Source organism: Littorina saxatilis, linkage group LG10, assembly GCF_037325665.1.
Source record: "Littorina saxatilis isolate snail1 linkage group LG10, US_GU_Lsax_2.0, whole genome shotgun sequence".
Taxonomy (NCBI): domain Eukaryota; kingdom Metazoa; phylum Mollusca; class Gastropoda; order Littorinimorpha; family Littorinidae; genus Littorina; species Littorina saxatilis.
Window position 1 is genome coordinate 45,886,247 of NC_090254.1, and position 26,589 is coordinate 45,912,835.

At 48.4% G+C, this 26,589-nt stretch overlaps 1 protein-coding gene and 2 long non-coding RNA genes across 3 annotated transcripts in view; 1 reads left to right on the forward strand and 2 right to left on the reverse strand.

Annotated features, from left to right (window-relative positions):
* The window catches only part of LOC138978952 (receptor-transporting protein 3-like), a 294,059-nt gene that overhangs the window by 134,776 nt on the left and 132,694 nt on the right, over positions 1-26,589 (forward strand). The window lies entirely within an intron of this gene.
* Positions 15-3,443, reverse strand: LOC138978945 (uncharacterized). The gene is made up of 2 exons (XR_011459857.1): positions 533-3,443; positions 15-491 (listed from the first exon to the last, which is right to left on the reverse strand). It is a non-coding gene; the product is annotated as an uncharacterized lncRNA (long non-coding RNA).
* On the reverse strand, positions 3,565-5,373 carry LOC138978947 (uncharacterized). The gene is made up of 2 exons (XR_011459861.1): positions 4,083-5,373; positions 3,565-4,041 (listed from the first exon to the last, which is right to left on the reverse strand). It is a non-coding gene; the product is annotated as an uncharacterized lncRNA (long non-coding RNA).

The window sequence follows — 26,589 nt, forward strand, 5'->3', positions numbered from 1 at the left end:
GCAGACGACACAAGTTATATTACCCAGGTTCTTTTATTCCATACGATGAAATGGGGAAAATGTGGGATAACGGGGGTTTATCTTCAAATACAACTTTCACTGTATAGGACTAAACAACTTCAAAACAAACAATATTCTCACTCTTCATTCTAAAACTACATTCTTTCCCTAAAGATACCCTTTAAAACACACCAAATCCTTTCCCCAAACTACACTCTACTCTAAATCCTCACTCTCAACTTTAATCTAAAACAAACGAAATCTAAAAAAGCAACCTAAAAACAATTCTTTAAAAAAACCAAATCTACAAAAACTCTAACAAAATCTGACAAATCTCTCCACTAAATCTAACTACTCTTCACTAACAAAACCTAGTCTATAAAAACAAATCTACGCCCCACTAAAAAAGAAAAGACCTAACCAAACCAGAACAGACCTAACTAAAAAGAAAAGACCTAACTAAACCCCTCTAAAAAAGAAAAGACCTGAATCTAACTAGACCCGAAAAAACATAACTAAACCCCGAACAGACCTAACTAAACCCCGTCTACTGAAACCCCGTCGCACGCTCCGACATCCTGCAAACCACAGAATGCACGCCGTAAGCATACGTAAACAAATCAACAATTTCAACTACCACAAGCTAACTCAAACAACAAAACACATCATTCCTACCAAATAACATGCCTACAATACCTATACCGTTCTCTCAAACAACGGTCTTCTAAAGCATTCACACACAAAAATCTTCCCCACCATTCCAACTCACAAAACAATCTACTTGAACATTCAAATAAATCCTCCCCCCAAGCAGCATACTATTCTTTTCACCGCCTACCCATTTACAGAAAGAAAATTGTTTTAACCTACCAGCAAAAGAATCCTCACATTCCGGAAATATTTCCGGCCGTGACAGACATGTCAGAAAACGGCATTGAAAACACGCCGCACCAAATACACGTCTCCTTCCCTCAAAGATTCCAAGCAAAAGCACAGTTTTAGCGTTCACATCCTGTGCACCGGTGTCACAAGATTAACCCATTCAACTCGAGGGGTGTCAGGCAGCCCCACTTTCTTTAGTAAGTGCCTAACGTCACCTTCAACTATTCAACTTTACATCGCGGCGGAGGGAAAAAGGGAGATGGAACAAAGCCACCTGTCAATTGTTTCTTGTTCACAAAAACATTAATCACAAAATTTACTCCAGAGGCTTGTACCAAAAAAAACAATCGTTTTACCTATGCAAATTTTAGAATCGGCTATTCCGCGAGACCAATTCAATAGAAATGAAACTCAGTCTCGGAAACCTTAATGGATCCCCGATAGTATAGAGGTACCACGAGTTCACACGGATGCACAAGAGTGCATGTGTACCGTAACTGTCGTTCCCAAGCTCACATCCTCCCCAACTTAGACTGTCGTCTCCTGGCGACATGCCAGAATCAGAAAAATTCAAAAAAATATTTAACCTCCCAAAAACATAATATTCTCCATCCTCAAATCATTTCAAAAACTTTCACACAAAAACAATCATCAACTGACTAATACAATATTTCTCTAAAACTAATAGGTTCTGAAATACAAATTTCACATAATCCTTCCAGTGCCAATAATCATATCTCCTGTCGACATCCAACTCACACAAGTTGACAAAAAATCACAACTCATCTTTAACAGAGGCAGTTCCATGGTTCACTTTACAAAGATTTATGTTCACCACTTGCCAGATAACCAATAATGATAATCTTTACGACTTATCAAATATTTTATCTCTCTTGAGCATACATCAGAACAAAATGTTGACAATCTTTACGATTTATCAAAACATCTGATCTCTCTTGAGCATACATCAGAACAAAATACTGACAACCTTTACGATTTATCAATGCATGTCCCCTCTTTGTATCCCAACTGTACTTGGCAACACAATCTTCTAATCAACTAACAAAATGACCACTTGCCAAGGCAATGAAAAAAACTGGAAGTCCTTAAAACTCACCCAGAATATCAAACCTTCAGTTAAAAATCAGCAATAACCTAATGTCACTCATCACAATTAAACCATTCAACAGGAGTATTCATAGGCAACCATACAATCCTTCAGAATCTATTTCAAAAATCCATTAATATTAATTCTAATAAACAAAACCAGTATAGGCCTACACACTGTCTTCAAACAAAGACATCAGTAAGCGCCAGAACTCAAATTCTAAAAAATACCACCAAGAAAATAGCGAGAGCAGAGGAGACAGTAAAAGTGAGAGCGGAGAAAACAGTAAAGACAAACCAAACGACAGCAGAGAGCAAAAAGGAAGAAAAAGGTTATCTAATTCCTTACAGGTAGCATACTTTGCTCCTGAGGCGTACGAGGCTGGAGACGCCATGCTTAAACCAAAGAATCCCTAAAAAAGTGCAGCCAAGAGAATTAGAAAGTGGGAGCAGAGAAGACAGTAAAGACAAACCAAATGACAGCAGAGAGCAAAAAGGAAGAAAAAGGTCATCTAATTCCTTACAGGTAGCATACGTTGCTCCTGAGGCGTACGAGGCTGGAGACGCCATTACTCAAACAAATTAAAATATGTGCGCGTAGACAATCGGCTAGAGACAACATACAACCCGTCAAATACCACCACCTCTGGGCGTCCTTGTGGTAAACTGATACAAGTTGAATGCGTCCCAGGCACCCTGTCTACAGTATATGAAGTTTACTATGATATATATCCTTCTCTTCTTCACCATCACTCTCTTTCCTTCCTTCACAATCCTTCCTTCACAATCCTTCCTTCCTTCCTTCACTATCCTTCCTTCCTTCACAATCCTTCCTTCCTTCCTTCACCATCCTTTTCCCTTCCAATATGTATGATATGACGGTATTTCAACATTATGTTGTTCACCATGTTTCGATCCTTGAAACAAATCAACCGGCAAGCGCAATACTCACGCCCCAAGCACACGGCTTGCAACAAAAACCACACTAACACCCATACATACAACCACAAGTGTTAGTAATCACATCACATCCATGTAGCGTAATCAAACATACAACTACACATGTCCGTCATAATATCAAATCAACATAATCGAACACACTCTTCCAGTGCTGGTCCACTCCCCAACTCTGTCTCTTTGCACGGTGTGCAAACAGTCTTTCACAAACGTCCGAAGAAATGTTAATCGTTGAAATCCTTCTGTGGACTAACAGAGTAAAAAGAAATGTTAATCACTGTAATCCTTTCTTCCCCGGATTAACAAACTAAATGGCAATGTTGACAACAAAGCCACATCCGTCGACGTCACGCCCGGACTCCCTCCAACTTCTCACACGCCCGTCTCCTCAACACCAGCCCGCGTCCGGACTGCATGCCTGCCATCCTCTCCCTGTGCGACGGGGTCCCCTAACCTACTCTATTCCTAGCCTAGCCCTAACAGTAACACCCCCTACCCACCCTGCTCCGCAGCGCCAAATGTAACCGAGTGCCCTGCTCGCCAGCGACAAATGTAACCGTGTGCCCTTCTACTTTCCTCTTTCGTACTGAACTCAAACACTAAAGCAGACGACACAAGTTATATTACCCAGGTTCTTTTATTCCATACGATGAAATGGGGAAAATGTGGGATAACGGGGGTTTATCTTCAAATACAACTTTCACTGTATAGGACTAAACAACTTCAAAACAAACAATATTCTCACTCTTCATTCTAAAACTACATTCTTTCCCTAAAGATACCCTTTAAAACACACCAAATCCTTTCCCCAAACTACACTCTACTCTAAATCCTCACTCTCAACTTTAATCTAAAACAAACGAAATCTAAAAAAGCAACCTAAAAACAATTCTTTAAAAAAACCAAATCTACAAAAACTCTAACAAAATCTGACAAATCTCTCCACTAAATCTAACTACTCTTCACTAACAAAACCTAGTCTATAAAAACAAATCTACGCCCCACTAAAAAAGAAAAGACCTAACCAAACCAGAACAGACCTAACTAAAAAGAAAAGACCTAACTAAACCCCTCTAAAAAAGAAAAGACCTGAATCTAACTAGACCCGAAAAAACATAACTAAACCCCGAACAGACCTAACTAAACCCCGTCTACTGAAACCCCGTCGCACGCTCCGACATCCTGCAAACCACAGAATGCACGCCGTAAGCATACGTAAACAAATCAACAATTTCAACTACCACAAGCTAACTCAAACAACAAAACACATCATTCCTACCAAATAACATGCCTACAATACCTATACCGTTCTCTCAAACAACGGTCTTCTAAAGCATTCACACACAAAAATCTTCCCCACCATTCCAACTCACAAAACAATCTACTTGAACATTCAAATAAATCCTCCCCCCAAGCAGCATACTATTCTTTTCACCGCCTACCCATTTACAGAAAGAAAATTGTTTTAACCTACCAGCAAAAGAATCCTCACATTCCGGAAATATTTCCGGCCGTGACAGACATGTCAGAAAACGGCATTGAAAACACGCCGCACCAAATACACGTCTCCTTCCCTCAAAGATTCCAAGCAAAAGCACAGTTTTAGCGTTCACATCCTGTGCACCGGTGTCACAAGATTAACCCATTCAACTCGAGGGGTGTCAGGCAGCCCCACTTTCTTTAGTAAGTGCCTAACGTCACCTTCAACTATTCAACTTTACATCGCGGCGGAGGGAAAAAGGGAGATGGAACAAAGCCACCTGTCAATTGTTTCTTGTTCACAAAAACATTAATCACAAAATTTACTCCAGAGGCTTGTACCAAAAAAAACAATCGTTTTACCTATGCAAATTTTAGAATCGGCTATTCCGCGAGACCAATTCAATAGAAATGAAACTCAGTCTCGGAAACCTTAATGGATCCCCGATAGTATAGAGGTACCACGAGTTCACACGGATGCACAAGAGTGCATGTGTACCGTAACTGTCGTTCCCAAGCTCACACTAAGAATACAAACACTGGATCTAATTTGAGAGTCTGCAAACGAGTCAGTTTGAAGATTCAATGAAAATCTGGCAGTCAATGAAGCAGATAGATCTGGCCTTGCGCTTGTGTTTGCAAGCAGATCTATACATGTTTGAACATCCCTTATCTTAACGTTATCATTCAACAGATTGATATTTTGCCTGACGATTTTCCTGCCGATGAGCTAAACAAACAATGAAAATCACAGAAGTGGTAAGATTTTGAAGACGAAATTCAGTCATACAAACAAACTCAACAGAAAGAATCTAGCTAACTACTGTAGAGCTTTCGACAAAATCAACGCATTTGCATGCCTTAGTCATTCCTGCTTTGATTCCAATAATTCTACATGATCGTACTGCACACAAAATACGAAAACGAGCTGATCGAAATGAGTAACACTGCCTCACCTCCTATGATTGCACTGTGAAAGCGAAGGTCGTCTGCGATTCGAGATTTCAAAGTCGAACAGCGGCGTTTCTGCACTCTCAGCGGTTATCTTGCTTGGAAATGTGAAAAGCATGACTTGAAATCGAACGGAAGGCACCATTCTACCTTTTCGTTTGGGCGTTGTTTTTGTAAAATCTCCGAAAATGTCATTTCGAAAAAGGCGGTCGCCATTTTTTTGGGTGCCAACTTCTTTGAGTGGGGCTGCTAGCTGTAACGATAGCATTCGTGTTCTGTGTGTTGTGGGCATTGGTGTTCGTGAGTCCTTGCGTAAAGCACACAAAAGGCACAGCAGGTTCAAGATGACAGTTAGTTTATTCCGCCATAGATCAGAGAGGCCCGGGTGGCCCATACGCATGCGCGATCATGACCTACATTCATGACGTCATATTCATGCGCGTGTACATAGTCTCGGCCATGTGCTCGCAGGCACAGTAATACATACTCTCGTAACATCCCCTTTTCTCTAAAGAAAATGAAAAGAAGATAACTCAGCAAATTCAACCTTTCAATTAAGAATACTCTGCATGAACACCATTATCCGTAGAGTTAGTACAAATGCATACCTGTTTCACTTTAGCACTTGTTTCCAAACTTGTCATCATTAAATACAATGTCATTTTCTAACTTGTCACAATTTGTTTTTTTGGTTTTTTTTTAACACTCAAATACAACAAAAACAACCGGTCACTTGTATTTGTCTTTGTGGCCTCTTCTTAGTCCATATTATGTCCAGAAAACAACATAAACATAATACAAAATAAAACCGTCAACATAACACAGTTGGACATGTCTTCTGTCACTGAGTCTCAGCTAATTGCAGTAGTCTTTCAGGTATGCAGGAGTTTTGAGGGTTCTGCCTCTCGATGAACAGGTAGGTTGTGTTTGTTGCTTGTGTGACTGTGCTGTGTTCCCTGTTGATGGACTGAGGTCCATTTCCGTATCCAGGTTTTAGACTTGTGTTTTGCATATACACATGGGAGGCTACGCTGCAGCTAGCTCCTCCTCTATCATGAGTTGTTTCCCTTGTCGTCTTCGAGAGTAAAGATGTCGGAACTAGAAGCCTCGAGTCTGTCCTTTGTTTGTCTGTACAAGTCAAGTCAACATGGTGGCAGCGTAAATAACACCTGAAGTGTAAAGACAAGAGCAACCCACGAACTACGAGAAGATGGCCGAAGCGGTGAGTCCTTTTCGACAGCCCCCCTCTCTTGATCTGTCCGACGATAATCTGGCAGAATCATTTCGCACGTGGCGTCGGCAGATGGATTTTTACATGAGAGCTTCCGGTGCGTCGGAAAAGCCGAAAAAGACACAGACTGCCATTATTCTACACTGCGCTGGTCCCCAGGTTCAAGAAGTGTTTGAACATTTTGTATTTGATGAAAATGACGACAAGGAGGACCCTATCAAAGTGTTAGGCAAGCTACATGAGTTCTGTAGCCCTCAAACGAGTGAGGTCATTGAAACCCACCGATTTTGGAATGTCTCATACAGAGCACCTTTCGATGCGTTCCTCACAGACCTTCGCACCAGGGCAAAATTGTGCAATTTCGGTGCAATGAGAGACAGGATGATAAGGGACAAGATTGTGTTCTCAGTCACCGGCAAAGTGCAAGAGCTACTTCTTCGAGAAAGACAGCTAGATCTACAGAAAGCTGTTGACATTTGTCGGGTATTTGAACTGACAGCAAAGCAAACAAAAGAGATGTCAGAAGCCTCTGCACATGTAGACAAAGTGACAAAGGACAAAGACAATCTTCCAAACGAATCAAACACTGACTCACAGAGAAAAAGAGGGGGGGATGACAGAGATAGCAGAGCGTTTGTGCAGGACTGCAATTTTTGTGGTCGATCACATGAGAGGAAGAAAACAAGTTGCCCAGCATGGGGAAAAGTCTGCAGCAAGTGTTCAAGGCGAAACCATTTCAGTATAAAATGCCGCAGCGTCAACGCCATTGAAGCAAACGGGTCTACAGAGAACGAAGAAAGAGACCAGCAGTATCTGGCTGCTGTAACATCAAAGAACAAACAGAGAGTGACAGCCTTGATGCGTATCAACGACTGCGAAGTTCGTTTCCAGCTGGACAGCGCAGCAGATGTGAACACTATTTGTGCAAGATATGTGAAAAAGACGCAAGTATCACCAGTGAAACACAGTCTTACAATGTGGAACGGTACTGTTGTGCAGCCTTTGGGTGAGGCTGTGTTGGACATTGTGAATCCCAAGACAGGTGTCTCAGCCAGTGTGCGTTTCACTGTGGTGGAGAACAGTTTCAGCTGTTTGTTAGGTGTGTCGACCATACAGGAACTGGGACTGATAACAGTCAACCGTGGTGCATTCATTGCCAGTGTTACAGCAGACACGTTAGGTGACCTGGGAGAAGCATCACTGCGAGTCGACCCACAAGCAAAACCAAAAGTCCTGCCATGCCGCCGAATTCCATTGGCATTGCAAGAAGAAGTTCACCAGCAAATAAACAAGCTTGTCGAACGAGGGGTGCTGCTGCGCGTCGAGGAACCTACTGCCTGGGTCAGTCAAATGGCAGTTACTCGTAAAGACAGCGATGGCTCTCTTCGTATCTGCATTGACCCCCAGCCCTTGAACGCTGCGCTCATGAGAGAGCACTTCAAACTCCCAACGCTTGACGATGTCCTGCCCAGCCTGCAGAACGCAAAAGTGTTCACAAGACTTGATGTGAAGGAGGCATTTTGGCATGTGCGTCTGGACGAGCCGTCGAGTCTGTTGACGACCATGATCACACCTTTTGGCAGGTACCGATGGTCCAGACTGCCGTTTGGCCTCTCGGTGAGCAGCGAGATTTTCCAAAAGCGACTCACTGAGGCTTTGGATGGACTCGATGGAGTTGTCTGCGTAGCCGATGACATCGTCGTCGTGGGTCGTGGCGACGACAAGAGTGAAGCTGTAGAGGACCATGACAAGAATCTTAACGATCTGCAAAAGAGGTGTGCTGAGAGACACATCAAGCTGAATGACAAGAAGGCTGACATCCGGAAAGACGAAATCACGTTCATGGGTCACCGTATTTCGTCAACAGGTATCCAACCAGATCCAGCGAAGGTATCTGCAATCCTCAACATGCCACCCCCAACCGACGTGCATGGAGTCCGGAGGCTGTGTGGTATGGTTCAGTACCTGTCACGATTCATGCCCGACCTGGCCAGTGACCTGGGACCAATAAGAGCACTGACAAAGAAAGACTGTCAGTGGGCGTGGACGCAAGAATGTGACCAAGCGTTCGAGACCGTGAAAAAGAAAATGACAAACACACCGGTGCTGGCATTTTTTGATCCAGAAAAGGAACTCGTGATTCAAGTTGACAGCAGTAAAGATGGCCTTGGGGCAGCAATTCTGCAAGACGGCAGGCCCCTGGAGTACGCTTCAAGAGCTCTGAGTCCGGCTGAGAAGAACTGGGCCCAGATTGAAAAGGAGACACTCTCTTTAGTGTTTGGCTTGGAGCGGTTTGACCAGTATACCTTCGGTCGCAAAGTTCGTGTCCAGAATGACCACAAACCGCTAGCAGCCATCCTCAGAAAGCCGCTGAGTCAAGCTTCGCGGAGGATACAAGCTCTCATGATGAGACTCCATCGATACGACATTGCCTTCAACTACGTACCTGGAAGTCAGCTCTTTATTGCTGATACACTGAGCAGGGCGTACCTTCCTGACCCTGGAACGGATGTGCGAGTTTTTGCCATCAACTCGCTAATGGACATGCCTGACAGAACAAGGGAAGAGGTGAGAGAAGCGACGCAGAATGACCCAGATCTTCAGACACTGCTACATGTCATCAGAAACGGATGGCCTGAGAGGAAAGAAGATGTTCCTGAGCCAATCAGACTGTATTTTGACATCCGTGACACCCTCGGAGAACAGCATGGTATTCTTCTGAAAGGAGAGAGAGTCCTGATTCCCAGAGCCATGAGAGGAGAAATGAAGAGGAGATTACACGCAGCTCATTTGGGATATGACAGCATGCTGAGGCGGGCCCGGGAACTACTGTATTGGCCAGCCATGGCCAAGGACATCAAAGACGTGGCAGATCACTGTGAACCATGCCAGCAGATGAAGCCAGAGAACCAAAAAGAGACGCTGACACAGCACAGTGACGGGAATGCACCATGGATGAAGATCGGGATAGACCTCTTTGATCTCGATGGACGTCAATATCTGGTGACAGTGGACTATTTCACTTCTTTCATCGAAGTGGATCAGCTGAAAGGTACCACTGCGAGTGATGTGATCGTGAAACTGAGAGTTTTGTTTGCACGTTACGGTATTCCAGCTGAACTGATATCTGACGGTGGTCCCCAGTTTACTGCTGCAGAATTTCAGTCTTTTGCTTGTCGTTGGGGCATTACTCATACAATGTCGTCGCCTCTATACCCTAAAGCAAATGGCAAAGCAGAAGCGGCAGTGAAGACGATCAAACACATGATGATGAAATGCCTTCAGGACAATACAAACGTCTACGATGCGCTTTTGGAGCTGCGCAACACCCCACAGCAGGACACGGAGCTGAGTCCTACTCAATTGATGTTTGGGCGGCTGACAAGGTCGAGACTGCCGGCAGTTACGAACAAGCCAGTAAGCAAGACGCAGACACGGAAGGCGAGGCAGAAGCGACAGAGAAGGCGTCAGTCAGTAAAGCAGAGCTACGATAGAGCCGCCAAGGATTTGACCCCGCTATCAAATGGACAACCAGTCTACTACAAGCATCGTGAAGGACAAAGATGGCAGAAAGGGACGGTGCAACGTGAGCATTCGAATCGATCTTACATTGTTGAGGGTCGAAATGGGGCAATTTACAGACGAAACAGAGCACACATTCGCCCTACGAAGATTAAGCCAGAGCCTATACCTGAAGTGCAACAGAATGATGAAGGACACCAAGTGGTGGTAGCTGTCCCTGACAACACAGAAACAGCACTACAACCTACCCAGGATCTGAGACCTGTCGACGTTCCTGCAGAAGCGTCAACCATACCAGTGCGTCCTCAGCGAGCCCGCAAGAAACCATCCTGGATGATTGACTATGACACAACATAAAGAGAACAATTCTGTGTTGCAAGTGCACAAGACAGAGATATTGAGAACAATTGAAAACAAAGGAGTGACATAAACACTGGGACAAATCAGAGTGATGTGATCTGTGTGCAGGAAGAAAACTGTTAGATCTATGGAAGTTTTTAATTTTGTTCATGATTATTTAATCTTCTGTTTTCCTTTTGTTTTGTTTTGGTTTTTGTTGATCCGTTCGTTGTAGTTTTTATCTCACAATCAGTAAATATTAATGATTTACTTTGCAAAATCAACATACTGTATTGACCATGAGAAAGGGGGATAGTGAGGTGAATTTGCATAAGTATGCAAACAGTTCTAATTTTACTTTGAGCATTGCGTTTTGCCAGACGTTTGTTTACGTATTGTTATTTACAAGTTTGAATCTTGCTTCGTTGTTAAAAGTACAGTAGGTTTTCAGCAAGTGCATACTGATTGAGTTTTTAACTTTCATTGTTTTATTCTTCATTGTATTTTGTTTCGTTACCAAAGTAACTTGTTGAAAGTGAAGGGGATGTTGATGGACTGAGGTCCATTTCCGTATCCAGGTTTTAGACTTGTGTTTTGCATATACACATGGGAGGCTACGCTGCAGCTAGCTCCTCCTCTATCATGAGTTGTTTCCCTTGTCGTCTTCGAGAGTAAAGATGTCGGAACTAGAAGCCTCGAGTCTGTCCTTTGTTTGTCTGTACAAGTCAAGTTAACATTCCCTTTTATTTGTTTCTCTTCTGTGATTTTTTCTTTGGCCTGTTCTTTTTTATTTGTTTCTTTCTGACCCGTTTTTTCTGTTGTTTCTTTTTGAATTTCTTCCTGTGGTTCTGTTGTTTTGTTCTGCGAAACATTGCTTTTGACTTCTGAGTTTTTGTGACTCTCTAGTGACATGTCATTCATGCGTCTCAATCTGTCATTTTCCTGGAGTTTTGTGTTTGTTTTTTCAGCAGGTGTGTTCACTGATTCGCATGTGGGTCGGAGTTGCCTTCTGTTGCGCCTGTATTCACGACCATCTTCTGTGCGAAGCTTATATGACCTAAGCGAAGCTTATATGACCTAACATCAACTTGATGTTCGACCTTTGCTTTCACCCACTTTTGGCCTAGTTTGACTCTGACTGTTTGTCCAGGCTTGATTGTTTCTAATTCAGCTGTACCTCTGTTGTAGTACTTTGCTTGTTTTTCTTTGCGGTTGATGAGTTTTTTCTGAACCTCACGACATGTTTGTGGTTTAAGCAATGTTCTTGCTGTTGGAACTCTCGTTCTAGTTCTGCGACTGAACAATCTTTGGTTAGGAGACGTTTCCATGGTTTCTGATGGAGTGTTCCTGAGCTCTAGCAAAGCTAAATATGGGTCTGACTTGCTCTCTAGTGTTTTCTTCATCAGAGTTTTTGCTTGCTTGACTGCGTTCTCGGCTTTCCCATTGGATTGTGGGTAGTATGGTGAGCTTGTAATGTGTTCTCGGCTTTCCCATTGGATTGTGGGTAGTATGGTGAGCTTGTAATGTGTTCTCGGCTTTCCCATTGGATTGTGGGTAGTATGGTGAGCTTGTAATGTGTTCCCGGCTTTCCCGTTTGATTGTGGGTAGTATGGTGAGCTTGTAATGTGTTCTCGGCTTTCCCATTGGATTGTGGGTAGTATGGTGAGCTTGTAATGTGTTCTCGGCTTTCCCATTGGATTGTGGGTAGTATGGTGAGCTTGTAATGTGTTCTCGGCTTTCCCATTGGATTGTGGGTAGTATGGTGAGCTTGTAATGTGTTCTCGGCTTTCCCATTGGATTGTGGGTAGTATGGTGAGCTTGTAATGTGTTCTCGGCTTTCCCATTGGATTGTGGGTAGTATGGTGAGCTTGTAATGTGTTCCCGGCTTTCCCGTTTGATTGTGGGTAGTATGGTGAGCTTGTAATGTGTTCCCGGCTTTCCCGTTTGATTGTGGGTAGTATGGTGAGCTTGTAATGTGTTCCCGGCTTTCCCATTGGATTGTGGGTAGTATGGTGAGCTTGTAATGTGTTCCCGGCTTTCCCATTGGATTGTGGGTAGTATGGTGAGCTTGTAATGTGTTCCCGGCTTTCCCATTGGATTGTGGGTAGTATGGTGAGCTTGTAATGTGTTCCCGGCTTTCCCATTGGATTGTGGGTAGTATGGTGAGCTTGTAATGTGTTCCCGGCTTTCCCATTGGATTGTGGGTAGTATGGTGAGCTTGTAATGTGTTCTCGGCTTTCCCATTGGATTGTGGGTAGTATGGTGAGCTTGTAATGTGTTCTCGGCTTTCCCATTGGATTGTGGGTAGTATGGTGAGCTTGTAATGTGTTCTCGGCTTTCCCATTGGATTGTGGGTAGTATGGTGAGCTTGTAATGTGTTCCCGGCTTTCCCGTTTGATTGTGGGTAGTATGGTGAGCTTGTAATGTGTTCCCGGCTTTCCCGTTTGATTGTGGGTAGTATGGTGAGCTTGTAATGTGTTCCCGGCTTTCCCGTTTGATTGTGGGTAGTATGGTGAGCTTGTAATGTGTTCCCGGCTTTCCCGTTTGATTGTGGGTAGTATGGTGAGCTTGTAATGTGTTCCCGGCTTTCCCATTTGATTGTGGGTAGTATGGTGAGCTTGTAATGTGTTCCCGGCTTTCCCATTTGATTGTGGGTAGTATGGTGAGCTTGTAATGTGTTCTCGGCTTTCCCATTGGATTGTGGGTAGTATGGTGAGCTTGTAATGTGTTCCCGGCTTTCCCGTTTGATTGTGGGTAGTATGGTGAGCTTGTAATGTGTTCCCGGCTTTCCCGTTTGATTGTGGGTAGTATGGTGAGCTTGTAATGTGTTCCCGGCTTTCCCATTGGATTGTGGGTAGTATGGTGAGCTTGTAATGTGTTCCCGGCTTTCCCATTGGATTGTGGGTAGTATGGTGAGCTTGTAATGTGTTCCCGGCTTTCCCATTTGATTGTGGGTAGTATGGTGAGCTTGTAATGTGTTCTCGGCTTTCCCATTGGATTGTGGGTAGTATGGTGAGCTTGTAATGTGTTCCCGGCTTTCCCGTTTGATTGTGGGTAGTATGGTGAGCTTGTAATGTGTTCCCGGCTTTCCCATTGGATTGTGGGTAGTATGGTGAGCTTGTAATGTGTTCCCGGCTTTCCCATTGGATTGTGGGTAGTACGGTGAGCTTGTAATGTGTTCCCGGCTTTCCCATTGGATTGTGGGTAGTATGGTGAGCTTGTAATGTGTTCTAATTCCCATGCTTCTGCGAAGTCATGAAACTTTTGTGAACTGAACGGTGGCCCGTTGTCTGTGATCATGCGCTCCGGAATGCCATGTCTTGCCAAATGCGACTTGAGTTTGTAGATGACTTCTTCCGCTGTTTTGTTTTCTAGCCTGTCTATCTCAAAGAAGTCTGAATAGTAGTCAACCAGGACCACATACGACTTGCCGTTGAAGTCCATCAGGTCGCATCCTACCGTTTCCCAAGGTCGTTCTGGAATCGGGTGTGTGATCATTGGCTCTTTTGTCTGGTTTCGTTGGAACGTTTGACACGTTGCACACTGACGCACCAGGTTCTCCATGTCGGTGTTGAGTCCTGGCCAGTATACCACTTCCCTGGCTCTTCTCATACAGCCTTGGATTCCTGTGTGTGCTTGATGGAGTAGCTGGAGGATCTTCTCCCGCTTCTTCTCTGGCACCACTATCCTCTCTCCCTTGAAGATGAGTCCATTCTGTGCAGACAGCTCTTCCCTGAATGGAAAATATGCCTGAAGGTTGAGTGGTACTTTTCGGCGTTCTTCTGGCCATCCCGACTGTATCAGGTTCATCAGCGTTGCCATATCTGGGTCTTCTTTTGTCGCTGATTGCAGTTCTATCATCCGGCTTTCTGACACTGCAATGTGAACTGCCATGTCGATGCTTTCGACCTCTCTTTCAAACTCCGTCTGAAAGATTTCTTCTCTGTCTGTGCTTCCTCTTCCTCGTGACCCTGCTTTCACGACTCTGCTAAGTGTGTCTGCAAGATACATCTCTGTACCCTTCTTGTACACTAGACTGTACTGATACTACTGTGTTCTCAGTAGCATCCTCTGCAATCTCTTTGGTGCTGATAGAAGGCTCTTCTTGTGTATTGGAATGAGCGGTTTGTGGTCTGTCTCGACCTCAATTTGTCGTCCATACACGTATCTCTCGAAGCGTTCCAGTCCGAAGACAATCGCTAGCATTTCTTTCTCAATTTGAGCGTAGTTGCGCTCAGTTTCTGTCAATGCTCTTGAGGCGTATTGGACTGGTTGTCCATCTGCAAGGAGACAAGCTCCTAGTCCAAACTCAGATGCGTCACACTGGAGTGTGATTTCTGCATTCTGATCGAAAAATCGTAGCACTGGTGGTTCTGACAGCACTTTCTTGATCTCTTCGAGCGCTCTTCCATGGACGTCGTTGTCCCATCTGAAGTTGTTCTTCTTTTTCACCAGTTCTCTCAATGGTGTAGCGATTTCTGACAGGTTGGGGCAGAACTTCTGCAGGTAACCCACCATTCCTAGTAGGCGCTGGACTGCTGCTCTGTCTTCTGGAGGCTGAATCTGTTTGACTGCATCAATTTTCTTTGGGTCCGCTTTGAGACCTTCTCTTGAAATGATGTGTCCCAGATATGTCAGTTCCTTCTTCTTGTACTCGACCTTCTCGCGGTTGAGTTTCACCCCTTTCTCCCTGCATCGCAGAAGAAATCTTCTCACGTTTTCATCATGGTTGGCTGACGCAGTTTCATCTGTTTCACCTTTCCCCCAAATGATGAAATCATCATGTACTGCAAAGACACCCGGCAGGCCTTTGACTGCATCGTTGATCCTCCGTTGGAATTCTTCTGGACTTACTGAGACACCAAACGGCATACGTTTCCAGCGAAACTTACCAAATGGAGTTTCAAATGTGGTCAGCATAGAGCTCTCTTCATCCATGATGACATGCCAAAACCCATTTTTAGCATCCATGTGGGTGAAGTATCGTGCTCCGACCATGTCTTCCAACGCATCGTCGATGGTTTTCATCGGGTAGTGGTTACGCTTCAGTGCTTTATTCAGCGGTTTGGGGTCAATGCATAACCTTGGCTTGCCATTGGGCTTCATAGTCACCACCAGACTGTTGACCCAATCTGTTGGTACGTTCACCGGTGTAACAACTCCTAGCTCTTGGAGCCTCTCAAGTTCTCCTTTGACCTTCTTCTTCACTGGACTTGGCCATTTTCTGCACGGTAACTTGACTGGATGGACTGTCGGGTCTACTACTAGATGCAAATCTCCTTCAAGTCGACCTAGTTCCCCTTCAAAAACGTCCTTGAACTCTGACATGACTGTTTTCTGATTGTCTGTGATGACTGCGATGTTCTCTTTGTTGACCGTGACCAACCCCATGTGTTGTATTGCCCTACAACCCAGGATAGACTTGACCTTTCCCTCTACAACAATAAATCTGACTTTGTAGTGACTATTGTTTTGGGGGTTTTCGACTGACAGAATCCTTTCCCCTACAGGCTTCACTACCGACTTGTCATACATCAGCAGTCTTTTGTCACTCTTCTGTAGCTGGGACAGGCTGATCTTTCTTAACCCAGTGTGGGATTTTCAGTGGGGCGACCACCCCCAACCCAGCGCGTCCCCGGGTGGCGGATAGGGGAACGGTCTTCAGATATGGAGATCAGCCGCTTGCGGCCGCGGACCAAACTGGCTCCGGGTGGGATCCCGGAAAATCCTCCCCCCTGTGCTCTCAGGGTAGGACGTACGGGCCATGAGCTAAGGGTGAGGTAACCCCGACAGAAAACCCCGAATGCTGAAGACGGAGGACCCGGGCCGCACGGCGCATTCTAACAAACCACGGGTACACGCACTTACGCAAATGATGACACAATCAACCAGCACAGATGGAAATGGCGCTCGCCCATTGAGGACCCCCCAGGGTGGAGCAGCGTCGGGTCCCATGCCTCAAAGGGACCCAGCCCCAACTACTGGAGGTCCCTCCCGTCCGTCTTGTCACGCCAGGGGACGCGGGAGGAAAGTGACTGGCACCACCACAACCAGGAAGAAACCCAGTCAGCAGCGACCTTTTCAGGTCATGCACTGGAACGCAGAAAGTATCCTGAACAAGAAGACAGAGTTGGAGCATATCCTGCATGAGAAGAACATCAACATCTGCTGTATTCAGGAGACGCACCTGACACCCCAAAAGTCCTTCAAAGTGAGAGGCTACCAATGCCTTAGGTCCGACAGAACAGACCGAAGCAAAGGAGGAATCCTGACCCTCATCAGGAACAACATCAATGCCTGTTTGATAGAAACGCACATGGAGGACTCCGAATATCAGGTGATTCGAATTCAGACGAAGACATCAGAATTCCATCTTGTCAACTTCTACTGCCCCAATGATAGACACCTCGCCCTTGACACGATCCCCGCAAAGGCCTCCAACTTCATCGTGGTGGGTGACTTCAACAGTCATTCACAGAGTTGGGGATATGACCACCTGGATCGGAGAGGAGAAGAGGTGGAGAACTGGCAGGACGACAAAGGTCTCATCCTTTTGAACAGTCCCTTTGACTGCCCTACATTCTACTCCAGAAGATGGCACACTACATCCACTCCTGACCTAGCCTTCTGCACGGAAGACATGCACCAGCTAACCAGCAGAGAGGTCGGAGAACAGCTAGGTGGAAGTGACCATCGGCCAGTCTTTTTGACCCTGGGCATGGAGTCCTGCACTGAAGCTTCCTTCCCACGGTGGAACTACAAAAGAGCGAACTGGTTCCTCTTTAGACACCGCACCAGCGAACTCACCAAAGACATCAGAGTCGAGGGTCGAGACATCAACATGGTGGCGAAGGACTTCAACATGAGCATCCTCAGAGCAGCGCGTGAGTCCATTCCCAGGGGTGCCAGGAGAGACTATAAGCCCTACTGGAGCAATGAATTGCAGGAACTGGATGATGATCTGGCAGACGCCAGAAGGGAAGCAGAAGTCAACCCGTCACAAAACAACAACATCCGCCTCCAGGAAGCCAAAGCCAAATTTCTCAAAAAGAAGCTACAGGCAAGACGGAGAAGCTGGCAAGAGAAAACAAGCTCTCTGAACCTTGAGAAGGATGGCAGAAAGCTCTGGAGGCTCACCAAGCAGTTGAATGATGAGAACACCAGCAGAGGAAAGATCACATTAGAAGAGAACGGGAAGGTGCTAACTGGAAAGCATGCTGCCAACCAATTTGCTGAAAGCTATGCAGCTGAGAGCAACCTCCATGATAGCCCCGAGAAACAGAGAGAAGCAAGAAGAGAGAAAAGAGAGAGACCTGCCAGACAGTCGACAGTGGACGCCATGAGTCAACCACTCACACTCCACGAGCTGCACTCAGCTCTGAAAAAGTCAAAGGCGAAGAAGTCCCCTGGCCCAGACGGCATCACCAACGAGATGCTAACCCACCTTGGTAGTGCAGCAGAGAACAAGCTACTCGAGGTCTTCAACAGCAGCTGGCAAGAAGGATCGCTACCACAACTCTGGCGAGAAGCGATCATGATCCCCATCTTAAAAAAAGGGAAGGATCCAAAGAAGGCCACCAGCTATCGCCCAATCAGCCTCACCAGCTGTGTTGTGAAGACCCTGGAGAGAATTGTGAACGAGCGCCTCAGGTGGTACCTGGAATCCAGGAACCTCCTCGCCCCTGAACAAGCTGGATTCCGACAGTTCCGCAGCACTGAAGATCAGGTCACTTACCTGGCGCAAGAAGTTGAAGATGCCTTTCAGGAACAGAAGCTGGTCTTCGTCACCTGGATAGATCTTCAGAAGGCCTTTGACAAGGTCTGGAAAGATGGACTCCTTGTAAAACTGCTGAGGAAAGGCGTGTCCAGCAACATGTACCAGTGGATTCGCTCTTACCTCTATAACCGCAGGGCAAGAGTTAACGTCGACCAGACCAAAAGCAAGAAGTTCCTCCTTCGTCATGGCGTCCCTCAGGGCGGAGTCCTCTCCCCCACACTCTTCCTTCTCTTCATCGACGATCTGGTGTCTGAGATGCCCAAGGGGATCAAAGCTGCTCTCTACGCAGACGACCTTGTGATCTGGTGCAAGGAGGAGCACGCAAGTACTGCCACCTACAGAATGCAGCAAGCGGCAGATAGGCTGAACGCATGGGCAGAAGATTGGTGCGTCTCCATCAACAAGGAGAAATCTTCCACCACCCTATTCACACTGTCGCCAAAGCAGAAAGCCGGAACCATTAGGCTTGGTGGAACTCCTCTGAGAGAGGATGAAGAAGCAACGTACCTTGGTGTCACCTTTGATAGACGGCAGACCTGGAAACCACACATTGCACAGGCAGAGACGAAGGCCCGGCGCAAGCTAGCCATACTCAGGAAGCTGGCAGGTACCACCTGGGGAGCGAACGAGAAGATACTGAAGACAGTATACCAGGGAACAATCAGACCCCACCTCGAGTACGGCTCCACAGCGTGGTCAACCTCAGCCAAGACAAACCTGCAGACCCTTGACCGTGTGCAAAACCAGGCCCTCCGACTCATCACCGGTGCAATGAAATCCACGCCCATCAAGGAAATGGAGAAGCTTACCACCATCCAACCCCTCTGTCAGAGAAGAGAAGCCAAGACTATGGTACAGGCCGAGAAGCTCAAGTGCCTACCCGACCACCCCATGAAGCACAGACTGAGCAACCTCACCAAGAACCGGCTTAAACGGAGCAGTTTTGTACACGAGAGCAAGAGACTTTCTCGACAGTACAGGGAAGTCCTTCCACAGAACACTCTACCTCTGACTCAAGAAGAAGAAGAAACCCCCAAGGCAACAGAGAAACCAGGCATCCAGATCTGCACCAGTGTTCCACATGTTACCTCAGGAGAAGATCAGAATGACACAGCTCGACAGGCACTCACCTTAGCCCTGATCGATGAACAGTACCCAAAAGAGGCGTGGATCCATGTATACACCGATGGATCAGCAACTAACGCCGTGCTCAATGGAGGTGCAGGCATTCTCATCCAGTTCCCTGGGGGACATACAGCTACATCCAGCGTTGCCACTGGCAAACACTGCACAAACTATAAAGCAGAAGCAGAAGCTCTCATGCAGGCCGCCTCCTTCGTTCAGGACTCCGCAGACCCTTGCTACCAAGTTGTCTTCCTCTCGGACGCCCTTTCAGTCCTTCAGGCCCTAGAGAACGACAAACTCCCACAGCTGGCCAAAGCATTACAGATGGTCAGACAAACCAGAAGAGTTGTCCTCCAGTGGATACCAGCACACTGTGGGATACCAGGAAATGAAAGGGCAGATGAGCTGGCAAAAGAAGGAGCCGTGGAAGACCAACCTGAAAACAGTGTCAGCTTTAGTGAGCAGAAGACAATCATCAAGGCATTGATGAGGCCAAGGACAAACAGAGATGACTACCACACAATGTCCAGAGAGCAGCAAGTCAACCTCATCAGGCTGCGTACTGGCCACAACAGGCTCAATGCTCACATGAACCGAAAGTTCAAGCTGGCGCCATCACCAACCTGTGCCTGCGGTCAAGAGGACCAAACAGCGGAACACATCTTACAGCGATGTCCCTTACTAGATGAGGAACGAAAAGAAGTGTGGCCGTCACCAACTCCCTTGCAGACCAAACTATACGGCAGTCGACAGGAGTTGGAGAAAACGACAACATTTATCACCAGTGCTGGACTGATTGTGTAACCTCTGCGAACGCCAAGAAGAAGAAGAAGAAGAAGACTCTTCTGTAGGTCTGTCAGCTTACTGTCTCCTGTCACTGTCTTGTATGTGTCAACTGAAAAACTGTTGATTGTCGCGCCACTGTCAAGTTGGAAAATCACATTTGTCTTGTCTTGTCCAACTAACATTTTGGCATGCACTGACTTTTCTGACTTGTCATCTCCATCAACATGAAACACAACATCACTATTCTGATCATCATCATCTACCAGCAAAACATTATCAGAGTATTCATCTTTCTTTCCTGCAATAGAAACACCATTCACATGCAAAACAAGATCATCATCATCAAAGTCATCATCTTCATCGCACACTTCATGTACTGTTTTCCTTTCTTTCAGTTTGCACATCTCCGCGAAGTGATTTTTCTTTCCACACTTCTTGCACTGCTGACCATAGGCTGGACAATGTTCTTTGCCTTTCTTGTGACTTCGCGCACAATAGGAACACTGTTTACCTTTATGAGAGTCCTCGGTCCCACCTTTCTTGTAGGTTGACTCTGCCGTTCTTCTCATCTTGCCCTTGGTCTTCAGGTGATGAATCTCCTCTGCCGCCATAGACTTCGACTGCTGTGCAGATACTTCATGTACCCGGCACAAGTCAATGCACGTTTTCAGCGTCAACCCCTTCTCCTGAAGAAGTTTGGTACGTACAGCGTCGTCTGCAATCCCCGCGACAATTCGATCACGAAGCATACGATCTCGAAATTGTTCAAAGTTGCACGAACCTGCCAGTTGTCGTAGTGCACCAACGTAGGCGTCGATGGATTCTCCCTTCTCCTGCTTCCTCTGATGGAACTTGTAAGTTTCGTAGGCCTCGCACGTTTCTCCAACGCAGTAGTCAGTGAACTTATTCAGCACACTGTTGTAGTGACGGCCGAGCTGTAACATATAACAAGACGAGACATTTCACGCATGCACTCTATCGCTCTGACGTACATGTAAACACACGTGTTAAAAGGCAGAACCCAAGCCCAGCTCGGAAAGTGCTGCTAATTAAAAGACGTAAACGCCGCCCGGGGCTTGTAAGGCCCAGCCTGATAATAAGCCCGGGCAGCACAACGCCACGACTACATAGTTGAGTCACATAAAGGTTGGCTAGCCCCAACAGGTAGACTTACCTAAGTCTCTTGTTTAGGCGAGCTCCGTGCAATACGTCTGTCTGGTTTCGTCTTCGGTATAACACTGCCCCATAAACCCCCAGGTGGCGCTGACGTCAGGGACAGGGGCAGGTAGCGTTACTTCCCCTGATCCCGGTAGCAGACGACAAACACTACATTCCCCCCCGTTGTGAAATTAGCGTCCCTACACTTCCTTAGTGGAAAAGTTTCCAGAAAACGGCTTACCGGGGTAGAGACTGCTAACGGGGGGACCTTCCTTGTCGTGTCTCCGGGGGTTCCGGGTAAGGACCTGGTACCCCGTCCCCCAGGGATCCCGGGAGGTTCCCTGGGCCCTGGCCGTCGTCCCTAGGTCCATTCGCTGGTTAAGACCCAGGGACGGTGTTAGGGCGAACGCCCTCACGAGGTGAGACGGAAAAACCGTCTCGCGTTGTCTACCGTCAGGCGCAGGAGCTCGCGCTGCTCCACCCCTCTCCAGGCGGCGACCACCCTAGCCACGTCGAATACGGCGTAGGGCGTGCTGAACGTTGTGCCGCCGAAATGAGGGGCGTCCGTCTCCAGCAGTAGTTTGTTGTCGGGGACCGCTTTGATGGCGTCCCGGATCGCCCCTGAGGTGTTGTTGTCCACCCCCCCCACACTGAACACCGTGTTGGGGAATGCCTCCAGCCACTTGGTGATCTCCCCGATCGGCCCCGTGAAGTGATGCAGCATGAATTGGGCCGATGGGGGAAAATGAGTCTGGAGGATTCCCCGCAGCGCGGCGCCGGCGACTGGAGGGCTTGTCAGGGAAGACTCTCGGCAGTGCAGCACCCAGGGCCGCGTCTTCAGGGACGTCATCCGGGAGTCCTGGAAAGCCAGAAGATTCTCCAGGGCTTGTTTCTGCGGACTACGCTCCCTATTGGCTCCCGGGACCGAGTAGTCTAGGCCGACCTCACCCACCCCCACGACTCCTGCCATGCTCAGGAGCTTGAGGAGCCGGGCGGTGTGTTCGGCCACCCGGAGGTTGTACGCCTGCGCATGCTTGGGGTGGATCCCGAAACACAGGCCCACTCTTCCCCGGTCTTGGCGCGTCTCGGCGACCAGGTCTCGCAGCATCCGGGACCCCCCGTCGAGCAGGGCATGAGTCCTCAAGTCGCAGAAGGACGCGATCAGGTGGCGAAGTCTTAGCTTCTGCTTGTTGATTTGTCGCCCCCTGGTCGCGTTCTCCAGCACCACCGCGACGGTATACGAACGCCCCTGCTCCCTCTTCTGCCGGCATGACTCGGCCAACCGGTCCATGTGGAAATGGGAGTCCACTGCCTCCCAGATTTCCGGTCTTGGCCGTCGGGGACTGAACCTCCATGGACCTGCTGTCGGTCCGTCCCCGAGTAGCTCTTTCTCTTCCTCCGTGGCTGGGGAGGAGCAGGCTTCCCCCGCGAGTGCCAGCTCCATGCGTTCGGGGGAACGCTCCGCCCCTCCATTCTCTTTCACTGTCCCTTCCCACTTCGTTGCCTCGCCCTCCTTCAGACAGGCAAGTTGAACCCCAGGTTTCCCAGAGGACCCACTGTGCCTGGGTGAGACATCATCCACCTCCATCAAAGGGGCTCCCTGTGGCTCCTCTGAGGTCACCGCTGCCGAGGGTGTGAGCCCCTGTCCCTCCCTGGAAAGTTGCGTTCCCGGTTCCTCAGAGGACACACTGTGCCTGGGGGGAACGACATCCTCCCTCCCAGGGGTTCCCTGGGGCTCCCCCGACGTTACCGTGGCCGTGGGTCCTTGTCCCTCTCTGATTTTCTCGGGGAAAGTCATTATCTTCATAATTGTCTCCGGACTCCTCTCCCCGAGGGCCAGGTTCTCGAACATGCTGGAGGGACTGGGGTATTCCTCCGCCGGGATCAGGACAGTCCCCGAGGAAGCATCCTGTGTGGGAGGAATGGTTGCCTGTTCCTCCTCCTCCAGCCTTCTGGCCACGTTTCTTGAGTGTCGCCACCGCTTCCTGGCCAGTTTCGGAAGGCGCATCCACTCGTCCTTTGCCATCCCCTTCGGCCGATATTCATAAGGAGGGGGCTGCCCCCCCCTACCTCTAAACTGCTTCTGGCCCAGCGCACGACAAAGGCCCGTTCCGCCCCGTTGCTCTATCTGCCTAGGGGCCCCCGTTCGTCTGCCCCTAGAGCTGACGGGTGCATGTCTGTTTGGGGGAAATTGTTCCCCCGACTCCATCCGGGGTTTCTTGGAAGGGCTTTCTTGGCAGTAGAGTGGTGGTGGGGACTTCGGCCGACCCCCAAACCGGAGGGTCCTGAACTCCCGCTGGACTCCGACCCCTCCAGCGTACAGAATTTGCAGCAGGACGGCCCAGTGAGCCAGGGCCACCAGTGTATTTGGTGGAGATAGGCCAAGCTCACTGGGCAGGGCCTCGCCCAAATGGCAGCCTAATCTGCCGCAAAATTCAATGTCCTGCTGCATCACGGTCTCTGGCAGGAGCATCCGTCCCACGCCCATGTGATCCCAGAGGGCCTCCAGGGAGGAGCATTTCGCCACGGCCGTGGCGAGCATGGTGAGAGCGACCACCACTTCCTGGGGGCCCCAGTCCAACCAACCCTCGGGGAAGTGCTCCTGCAGGGTGTGCAGCCTCAGGTCCCCCGTACTTTTGCGGCAGGCTGGTAAAGGGCAGGTCCGGCCAGAACGTCCCAGTTTCCTTTCCTGTTCCTGACGGCGAAGGCCAGGGGAAAACTCCCGTTCTCCCCCCCTTTCGCCCCGGCGAGAACTAGGGGAAAACTCCTGTTCTCCCCTCCTCTCACTCCGGAGGGAGCTAGGGGAGAATTCTCGTTCTCCCCTTCTTTCGCTCCAGCGAGGGCTAGGGGAAAAATCCCGTTCTCCCCTCCTTTCGCTCCGGCGAGAGCTAGGGGAAAACTCCTGTTCTCCCCTCCTTCCACTCCGGCGGGAGCTAGGGGGAAATTCCTGTTCTCCCCTCCTTTCGCCCCGGCGAGGGCTAGGGGAAAACTCCTGTTCTCCCGTCCTTCTGTTCCGAAGAGAGCTAGGGGAAAACTCCCGTTCTCCCCTCCTTCCAATCCGCCGAGGGCTAGAGGAAGACTCCCGTTCTCTCATAGGGGGGACCTGCTCGGGGTAACGGTGTCCGGACCGATACAGGTGAGGGGAAAACTCGCGTTCCCCCCTCCCGTGGTACCATTCCCGATGCCGGTGTTCCGATTGTCGAGGGCCAGGGGAAAACTCCCGTTCTCCTCTGTACTGCTCCCTGGACGTCCGCGCAGAAGGGGAAAACCGTTGCTCCCCCCTCGAGAGGTCCCAGGTACGGCGTCGGTGTCCTCCCGGGCCCGTTCTAGGGGAAAACGCTTGTTCTCCCCTTTGTTGATTTCTTGCCCACACCGGGCTTAGATGACGGCGATCTGTACTTCGCCTGGCCGCGGGAAGAGGGCTGAGAGATGAATCCCGGTCCCTCCCTCGCTGCCATAGTCTCTTTCCCGGTCTCCCCCCCCAAGGCTGATCTGACGCCAGGGGGTCCTCCTCCATCTCCCGTCTATCCATGCTGCTGAGACATGAGAAGAGGAATTGTGTTACCAGTTGTACCATACCAGTTCATCCCACCAACCCGTTACCGTTCCCCTCTCCCCATCTAAGCGCAGCTAGGGCAGGTGTAGGAGTTAATAGTTTCCGCCTCTTCCGCAGACACCTGTACGCACACCCCATGAAACCACTCATTGCACGTGTCACATGCGATCATGAACGATCCGTCATCAGGCCGCCTACACCGGCAAAACAAAGGAGGAGTAGTAAGAACATCATTCTCCTCCTCATCTGCCCCGGTCCCCACTTCATCCCCCACCCCCTCGCTCATCCCTTTGCGATGACGCATTTGGCGCAACCACAAAGGCAGTAGAGAATCAAAGCATTTCCTTAGCCGATCATGATGTACCACCCATACCCTCCGGGCACTCGCAATCCTAAAGAGGACCGGCGACAAAACTTCGGTGACCAGAAACGGTCCCAGCCATAGGGGAGATAGCTTCTTGCTTTGGCCCACCATAAATGGCATACTTTCCTGTCCACTGGCTAATTTTGTCTTTATTATTTCTAATACAGCAACCATCGGGTCTGCTCAATCTCACTTCATTTGGGTCAGTGTGGGTTGCCGACAAAGGCATGTCACATTTATGCAGCACCACAACTGCAGTTTTGGTTTTGTTCTTTTTGCTATGAGTCTCTGAACATACCTTTTGAGTTGGTGCAGTGCTTGTAAGGTCTTGTGTGCTTGGTTTCTTACTCTCTTGCCTGTCATATTCCTGTTCAAAACTCATCTCAATATCTGAATCCCCTGCACCTTCGTCATTAAAGGTTTCCATATCCAAACCACCATCTGAGCCTTCGTCTCTGTCAGATGTTGGCCGCCTAAGCAAGGGTTTATGAAGAGGAGACTTTGAAGTCCCCCTTTCTTGTAAAGACAGCCCCATCCGCGAAGCGTTTTGCAGGGTTTCAGGTGAGGAGCTATGTAGGTCTTGTTGCGAAGACAACAGCAATGATTGTGATTCCCATGAAGTTGATGGGACTTGTAGAGATGTCTGTGACGAAGGAGAGCTGTAGGAAGAGAGAGGTAAGTAAGGCTGTGGCAGTGAGGGGAAGGCCTGTTCCAAAGACGGCTGTGAACGCAGGCTGGGCTGGGAGAAGGTGTGCGAAGACATGGCTTGCTGTGAAGACACTTGTGACGGCAGCTGACATTTTGAACAGACCAGTGTGAGAAGACTGTTGCAGCGACCACATCGAACACCTTGATGAGTTGCATCCTCTCTGTCGCTGAAGCACAGCGATAGGAGGAACCTGCAGACATCTGCATCTGTTGTCAGGCCTTGTGAAGCTCCCACAGTGTGCCAGAGATCCACAACATCATCCTCTATCACCACGATCTGTTTGATGGTCTGCACCTTGCACTCAACTTGACCATCCTCTGGCACCGACATGTCTTGCTGTGCCATTGCACTCTTTATCGGGCACACATGCTGCTGTTCTACTTCCAGTAGACTTGAAAAGCTGTGTCACACACCTAAGTCTCTTGTTTAGGCGAGCTCCGTGCAATACGTCTGTCTGGTTTCGTCTTCGGTATAACACTGCCCCATAAACCCCCAGGTGGCGCTGACGTCAGGGACAGGGGCAGGTAGCGTTACTTCCCCTGATCCCGGTAGCAGACGACAAACACTACACTGTCAATTTTCTTCTCTTGACCCGCTTCAAACTGGAACCCGTCGAGCACGTCTAGCGCTCCTTCCCCCAAGCATG